Genomic DNA, 9,277 nt, shown 5'->3' with positions numbered 1-9,277 from the left:
AACCAAGGATTCAAATTAAGGACATTATTGTTTTTCGCTTAGAGTTAATGATGTGCTAAAGTAAAGAACAAAGGGGTATAATAGGCTCAAATTGGTTTGCAAAGGATAATGAAAGGTTAAGGCCATATGGGTATGTAAGCTTAGTGAAACAAGGGCCTCAATCATGTAAGTGCATGCATACATCAGACCATGGAAATATAGAATTAAGCAAGACAAAGATCACAATTTTAGAGAGAAAAACACACACCAAAAATAAAACATTGGTTGATAAAATGCAACCAATCAATTAAGCTCAAAATCTCACAGGTTTTGTGTGTTCGAGCTCAAAACCATGTTCCAGTAAAATATTTATTCAAACAAGTTCAATAAAAATTTAATTCAAATTAGTGAAATGTTATAAAAAGTTTCTTGAAGAAGAAAATATCACTTTAACCAAGTGGTGGTAAAATATGCACAAAATCAAACAAATATGCAATCAAACATGCAAATGCAACAACTAACAAGGAAAATAAACCATTGGTGTTGAGATAGAAGAGTAAGTAACCCATGGAGATCAGTATCGACCTCCCCACACTTATAGATTGCACCGTCTTCGGTGCATGCTGAGATGTACAAGTGGACGGGTTGCTCCAACTGACGCTTGTAGATGGAGGCGCCTTAGTTGGAGGTCTCTTGGTTTCTCTCCTTGCTGGTGTTTTTGGAGCAGTTTTCTCTTTACCCTTCTTGGTGACCATCCTAAAAAGGGAAAAAGTAAGTAACTTTAAAACTTAAGGGTTAGAGCAAGGAAGGAGATGGTATAAGTGATAATCAATGTACGGTAAAGAGGGATGTCGTTAACACATGGTCATTACTACATGTGAAAAGTTCATCAATGGAAATATAGCAAGTGCATGTGATGGCAAGTAGATGCAAGATGTTTATTGGCATGCCGACAAAGGCATGAGTAGCATAGATCAAGCATTAAATGTCCAAGTTTGATTATCAATTCTTTCAAACTAACAATCTGTTTGTATTGACAATTATATTTAATCAATAAAATATAAAAGGGATTTTGTGAAAAAACAGGCATTAGAGTAGGAGAATGATATAAAAGTAATGCATGATGCCATACGGGCTTTTTCACAAACACTTAGCATGCATGATAAATATGTTATTGAAAGTATTATTTTGAACATGCAAGCAACCCTTTAAGAAGTAATATTAATTGTCAAACAATTCCACAATATATTCACAAGTAATTATAGAAGAAAATAATCACCCAAATAAATTTCTATCACCAATTAAAGGAATAAAAAGAAAAGAAAAGAAAGAAAAGCAAAATATAGATAATGAAAGTAAAAAGAGAAAGAAAACATAAATAAAAATAATAAAGGAAAAGTAAAAAGTAAAGAAAGAATGAAAATAACCTTAATAATGGATGTGAAAAATAAGGGAGGAGAAAGTAAAAAGTGAGAAAGAATAAAGAGGGAAGAAGGTAGAAGAGAGAAATAAGAAGGAAAAAGAAAAGAATTGGATTTGGGGGAAAGATAAGATAAGATATTTGGCTGATCTGGATAAGCTATGTGTTGCATGTGACGCGGACGCGTGGAGCACGCGAACGCGTGATGTGTGATAAGTTCAGGTGACTCGGACGCGTGGGTCACGCAATCGCGTGACCTGATTTGTGCTATTGGCGCGAGTGCAGCCTCGCGTACGCACAACTCTCTGTTTTATACGCATTTTGCCAAAAATCTGGGTGACGCGTTCGCGTGGGTGACGCGGTCGCGTGAATGGCCATATTTTGAAAAACGAAACGGACGCGTGATAGGGCTTGTGCTTCTAGCACCATTCCAGCCCAGCTTCATCATATCTCTCTGTCATACACCTCTTTACGTCGATTTTGCAGGGCCATGCGTTTGCGTGTGTGACGCGGTCGCGTGGGAGGCTCTTTTTCAGAATGATGCAGTCGCGTGGGTGATGCGGTCGCATAGGCATGCTTGTGCCTAAGGCACGCCTCCAGCTACGCTCTCGCGTGACTCTCTACTTCCTTTCTTCTCGTGTCCAAGGCACATATGACGCGGACGCGCCAGCGACGCTTATGCATTGCGTGCATTTTTTTTAATGCAGAATGCAGATGACTATGCAGAAATTATGAATGAACACTAGTAAAAATAAAATAAAATAAGATTAAGAATAAAAAGGAATGATTATACCATGGTGGGTTATCTCCCACCTAGCACTTTTAGTTAAAGTCCTTAAGTTGGACATTTGATGAGCTCCCTGTTATGGTGGCTTGTGCTTGAACTCATCCAGGAATCCCCACCAATGTTTGTAATTTCAATGGCCTCTGGAATCCCACACTAGTTGCATAAATCCTTCAAGCAAGTTAAAGCAAGTGACAAGGCCCCATAAGTGTTGATTGTTGGAATGAATTCCGAGGTCCCAAACCTTGCTTTTGCACCCGTCTTCAAGTGGATCATGATGATTCCATCCGGGTGGTTCAGCCTTAGAATTCTCATTTAGGCACCCAAACATCCTCCTAGACCCAATTAATTGAGAATTATGCCAACCCTTGCAATCAGGCCTTGAGCTTCCAACCATAACGAACCTAGGATAGTGTTGCCAACCACTACCCATCTCCCTTTTACTCTTAATGCCACAAAGATCTCTAAGTTGACCATCTGTCTCAAGTAAACCATATTCAAGTGGAAAAGTAAAGGTCAAAGATAAGAATTTTACCCACTTGAATGTTGTATTGGATGGTAATGGCTTTGGGAGAGGTGTTTCTAATGATCTTGCAAGCTCCACTCCCTTGTACTCTTCTTTGAATTCTTCCACCTCCTTGTAAGCCTCTTCAATTTCAACCTCTTCCTCTTGGTAGCTTTCTTCCAATTCAATCTCCTCTTCATTGCTTTCCAAGGGCATGTGAGGTTGTGCTTCTTCTTCTTTAATCTCCATGTCAAGTCCAATGGAAGAGGGTTCTATTGTAGATAAGGGTTCATCAATGATTGAGTCCATCTCTTGATCATCCCCTTCAAAGTCTTCAACCATGATATGCCTTGGAGGTTGTACACCCTCTTCAACATCAAATTCAAGCTTCTTGGAGGGAGGTTCTATGACTGGAGGCTCCCATGGAGGTTCTGCATATCCTAAGTCTTCAACCACGTCTTCCTCTTCAATAATTACTGCTTTGTCCAGTTGTTTTAGTATAAAATCGTACTCATCCTTGATGATTTTCTTTCCATGACAACTCCTTTCAACTACTCCTTCATCTTCAAGTACAAAATCCAGCTCCTCCTTGTTGTCTTCCTTCACTAATTCTTCATCCACTCCTTCGACTTCAAGGGTCTCTACTACCTCCACCTGTAGGGCCTCCTCTAGCTTTTTATGAAGTATGAATTCGCGAAGACGATCCCTTTTCTCTTGTTCCTTGTCAATAGCATAGCAGGGATCATCTTGCTCTTGGATTGATGGATTTGGGTGCTCTTCCATGGAGGGTGGTGATGGGATGGAAAGATTATTATGTGGTTGAAAAGGAAGTGCACTAAAGCTTGAGGGTTGAATATTAGAGGTAGAGGGTTGGTTCATGCGGGGTATAAGATTTTGGAGTGTAGACATGAGACTAGTGATAGAGGCAAGTGTGGTATGAAGCTCTGTTTGCCCTTGGTGAATAACATCAATGGTGTTGTCATCCAGTAGAGGTTGGGGTGGATATGGGTTAGGGTCATATGGAAGTGAATGGTGTAAAAGGGGCTTGTGAGTATGGTGGTTCAAAGGTGTGTTGGGGAGGTGGTTCATAAGCATATGATGGGGCTTGTTGGTAACTACAAGGGGGTCCACCATATCTATCATCTTGGTATGCACCTCGGAATGGCTCCTGACCATAGTAATTTGGTGGAGGTGGTTTGTCACGAAAGGGTCCACCATAACTATTGTCATGGCATGTATTGTAGGATGGTCTTTGTCTGTGGTATTATGGAAGGTGTTGCTGCCAGAAGGGTTGATCAGATCCTCGTGGCATGGTCGTTGTCCATGGTATCTTGGAAGGTGTTGTTGCCGAAAGGGTTGATCAGATCCTCGTGGCTCCTTCCATCTTTGATTATTTTGACCTTGATGCATGTTCCTGTTATAGCTTCCATTCCTTTCAACAACATTAGAACCAAACTCAAAGCGACGGGGGTGAGAACTCATAGTAACTAATAAAAATTAAAAACAAAAATAAAAACAAATAAACAAGCAAAAGAAAACATTTACAATAACCAATAATAAGGCACACGTTTGCAATTCCCCGGCAATAGCGCCATTTTGACGAACGAATTTTTTCTAGTACAGAAATTCACAATTAATATCTCATTGTAAGTATAGTTTCTAAACCAACTAAAATCCTTTCGTACAAAAACTTGGTTGTCACAAGCAACAAAACCCAATAAAATTTATAACCGAAGTATTTAAACCTTGGATCGTCTTCTCAAGGAATTGCAGGGAGGTATGATTTATTATTGGTTATGGAAAAAGGTATGTTTTTGGGGTTTTTTTTTTGAAATAGGAAACAAATAATTTAAATAGCAATAAAAATAAATTAATAATTATAAAGAAAACTCTTGGCAAGGTATAAGAACCGGAAATTCCATCCTAGTTATCCTTATCAGGTGTGATGAGAATTGTTGTTGCTCCCACTTAGTTAACCCTTACTAAATAAAGGAAAGTCAAGTGGATCAATCAATTTGATCCTCAAGTCCTAGTCAACTCCTGTGGAAAGACTAGCTTTAGAGCGATCCAAATCAATCAGCAGTTTCCAATTCTCAATCAACCGTTGAGTTTGATAACTCAAGTGTTACCAATTACTTAACCAAAACCAAAAGGAGAAAAATCTAAATTAAATTAAAAGTATCATAAATAGAATAAAACAATCATAAATCTGAAATACCTCGAATTATATTAAATAGAATATTCAAATTTAACATGGAAAAATTCATAAGCCAATTTGGCAACATAAGTAATTAACAAGTAAAAGTATTAGAGTAACTAAAAGTAGAAGAGAACATAAAATTAAAGTTGGAAACATTGAACCTGATATGAAGAAATAACCATAAATTAAGAGAAATCCTAATTCTAAAACCTAAGAAAGAGGAGAGAGCCTCTCTCTCTCTCTCTCTCTCTCTCTCTAAAACTACATCTAAAAACCTAAAATTCTCTGTTCTGAATATTGTATGAATTGTTGAATGGATTCCCCCACTTTATAGCCTCTAATCTGTGTTTTCTGGGCTAAAAACTAAGTCAAAAACAGCCCAGAAATCTCTCTTAGCGATTTCTGGTACGCATAGGTCGCTGCAAAGTCACGTGGGAGCGTCGTCAACGCGTTAGTGTGGATTAGGTTTTTTCTAGGTCACGCGTCCGCATGTGCGTCGCCTGGCTTCAGGGAAGCTATGGCAAATTATATATCATTGTGAAGCCCCAGATGTTATCTTTCCAACGCAACTGGAACAGCGTCATTTGGACCTGTGTAGCTCAAGTTATAGTCGATTTAGTACCAAGAGGTCAAGTTGGACAACTTTAGCAATTCCTTCAGTTTCTTGTATTCCTTCCACTTTTGCATGCTTTCTTTCCATCCTCTAAGCCATTCCTGCCCTATAATCTCTGAAAACACTTAACACATATATCATGGCATCGAATGGTAATAAGAGAGGATTAAACATAGCAAATTTAAGACCAAAGAAACATGTTTCCAATTATAGCACAAAATCAGGAAGGAAAATGTAAAACCATGCATTTTGTATGGATAAGTGTATGAAAGATTGATAAAATTCACTCAATTGAGCATAAGATAAATCATAAAATAGTGATTTATTAGCCATTATCCCTCCTAGTCTACCACAATCGACGCTGTCACCGGTCAGAAGGACCTTCAACGGGCGGAAGGAAGTCACCGTCGCGGATTGAAGCTACTGCTACGGCATCGTCGTCTAAAGTCTGAAGCTAGTCTGGTGGTCTGGTCGGCGGAAGCTGCTCTGTCAATGTCGTCAGAAGCTGCTATGTTCTGCTACCGTAACCTAGACGCCTTCTCTGTTCTCTGCCGCGGTGAGTTGTGCTGGTTTTTCAACCATTTTTTTATTTTGTTGATGAATTATATGAATTGATGCAGAGTTCTTTATTTGGTTAATTATATGGATTGATGCAGAGTTCTGCTTCTGTATGTAATAGCTGCTGTATGTAATTCAATTTTGGATTATTTGGTTAAACATATGTAATGGTTGTTGGAATTTAAATTTTGCTGGAATTTTGGATTTTGAATTTTGCTAGAATTGTTGTAATTGTTGTTGTATGTATTATGTAATTCTCTGAATTTTGCTATATGTAATTCACTAATTTCAGTAGTTTATAATGGCTGGCCTGCTGTATGTAAATTCAATTTTGATTCCTGAATTTTGCTGAACTGACTAATTGTTGTAATGGCTGCGGTAATGTTGTTTCTTTTGGTGGTAGAACATTTTGTGTTTGTCATTTATGTGCGTTTTGATTTCTTTTTAGTTATAAACTTTGATATTTGAAGTTGTTTATGAACTTTTAGTGATAAATTATGGATAAGTTATGTGAAATTGTCAAATTTTAAATTTTATTAGTTTAGAAATTATTGAATTTAAATATTTAAAATTATATGTTGATTTTTTTTATAATTTTACTCTATATTTAATTAAATTAGTTCAACTACGGTTCGACTCCAGTTGAACCATTGAACCAGTGACTCGACCGTTTTAATGACCTATCCGGTTCTTGCAACCTTGGATCAGACATGCACACGGCCCCGTTCTCCCTTTCTTTCTCCCACTGCCCATTTCTCCCTTTCTTCTTCCATTCAGAAATCAGAAACAAATTGAGCCAAAAATCCCCTAGCCATCACCACCGCCGCAAGCAGTGGCACATCGTCGACGTCCGTCGCACTCAAAGCCTCCATCCGTTCGTCCGTCCGTCCGTCCATCCACCCCCAATCCATTCTGCTAACATCATCACAGAGCACTAGTTGCGGAACTCTACCATCGCTGTGTCGGGAGGATTACCTTGAACTTCCACCGTCTTGTTGCCGTCTGTCCCCCTCTGTGATCAAAGATCAGTGACTCAAAGTTCACCTGTTCTTCATTTTTTTAATCTTTTTTATTGCCTGTGAACTTGTTCGCCGTGATTTTCATCGTTGGCTCCGCTACATCCACAGGGTGGGTGAAACTCTCCCAAACTGTTTTTCTAGTGTTGCCATCCTTAAGAACAAGGTTACTATTATCTTGAAGCTAAGCACTTGAGATATTGGTGACATATTTAGTTGAGAATGTGGTTTTTTGACCAAACGATATAGTTTCTTCCATCCATTACTACGGGTTGCCATCCTTGTGAATCATGATAATCCCTGAAGAATCTTTCACGGCTTGATCTCCATTTACTATCCATATGATGTTAGAGTCAGAGACGTACCATATTGTGGCATAGCGATTGGTTGAGTTTGGAGGGATAAAGAATCCGAGCTAAAGTTAGTGTTGTTTGAGGTAATTGTGTGATTGTCTTTAATGGATGCGTTTAATGTGATTGTTTCATTCACAGAGCCCAAACACAAATGGATGCTAACAAATATGAACAAAGTAGTAATGAACAAAAAGGAATTGGTATCAGTTTGATGACTTAGAAAACCCATAAAGAATTTTAATGTAGTAGAGTTATGTGTGATTGAGGTGGTAATAATAGTATTAGTTTGAATCTATTGGCTTTATTCCATGTTCCGTACAAATTTATTGGTGTTGAATTGTGGATATATCTACCATCATATTTCATTTATACATTGATTTAAGCAGTGGCGGGTGAATCTATGGGGTTTCATTATGTCATTATGTTTCTCTGCTGTGCTACTATTTTGTGTTGTGATTTTATTATTTTAATTTACTGATTATTGATTATTGATTAAATGTTTGTGACATATAACCTCTGCCTTATAAGTGCTTTACCTTTTGTGTTTGTGCACTACATTAGCAGAGAAACTATATGATTTTGTTAGCTACCCTTCTCAGGACTAGCATATTATTTCATATTTGAATTTATCATTGTAATTTAGTGAATCAAAACTGGAAGATTAGCATTGTTCTTAGAATCGTTGTTATTCTACTATTTTAGTTGCTTTGTACCAAAACTTTGTATTCTCATATGCATGATTCTTGTTTCTCATGGTAACTACTTTTACATACTCAGGAAGCATGATCATGATCGTGGCAAGATTGGTTTTAGGTTTAGCTTCTGAACTCCTTCATAAGGCCTGAGATTCCTGTTCCTTCAATGTAATCTTCACTTCACATGAACAATTTGTATTTTAATTTTCCCCTTTATCCATACAATGTCAGAAGAGGGCACTGCTCTGTGATGCTTTGAAAACATTTTTGAAGGATTGGTTTTACAGTTATAGTATCTCCTTTAGGGTTTATAATATAAGCCAAGCTCATTGCACGGGAAATGTGTATCAAGATTGGCATATTTTGTTCTTGGACTTGATTGTCATTTCAGAATTTACAAACTTTAGAAGTGCATATTTTTTTTATGAATTTACACTATTCAATTTATGAATTTTCACCATCATCTGAAAACAAATTTGATTAGATGCTTGGAAAACATTTAATACTATCAATGTATTAATTATTAAACAAACATGTTCTATAATTTTATGTTATAGCAATAAACATGTTTTATAATTTTTATTGTGTTGTTGATTTGTTGATTATTTTTTATTGTGTTGATGAGAGCTTTCTATAATTTATTTATTATTTTATTCTAAAATGGTGTTTTTGGTTGAATCACGATTAAACCAATTGGACCAATAAACCAGTGAATCGGTGATTAAAACGATTCGATGATCGGTCTGATTTTCAAAACCTTGCATGAGACATGTTAGTCATCACGTTAGCTTAAGCTAAAATGGGAATACTACTGTACAGATCTAAATTGGTACAGAAATATAGATTTTTTTGTGCTTTTTTACTTTATTAACACGTAGACTGTGGTATCTTGAAAGTAGCTGTGCATCAAGGATGGGTAATAGCTTGGTCAGGACTTGTCTGAAGGATGGATAATGGCTTGGTTCCTTAGGTGATGGCTCATAGACATCTATCTAATATAACGCCACTCACATGATTGAGTTCGGTGAACAATATATTATTTTTTCTTGTTTCAATGGACTTTTTAACTGAAGCAAATCCAGTTCTACATTAGTCAGATTAGTAAACAAATAAAAAAAAAGTGAGTAAATTACTAAAAGAATGAATTAAAAAGA

The sequence above is a fragment of the Arachis ipaensis genome, chromosome B03 (assembly GCF_000816755.2).
Source record: "Arachis ipaensis cultivar K30076 chromosome B03, Araip1.1, whole genome shotgun sequence".
Taxonomy (NCBI): Eukaryota; Viridiplantae; Streptophyta; class Magnoliopsida; order Fabales; family Fabaceae; genus Arachis; species Arachis ipaensis.
The sequence above is the reverse complement of the archived record's forward strand: the minus strand, read 5'-3'. Positions refer to the sequence as shown.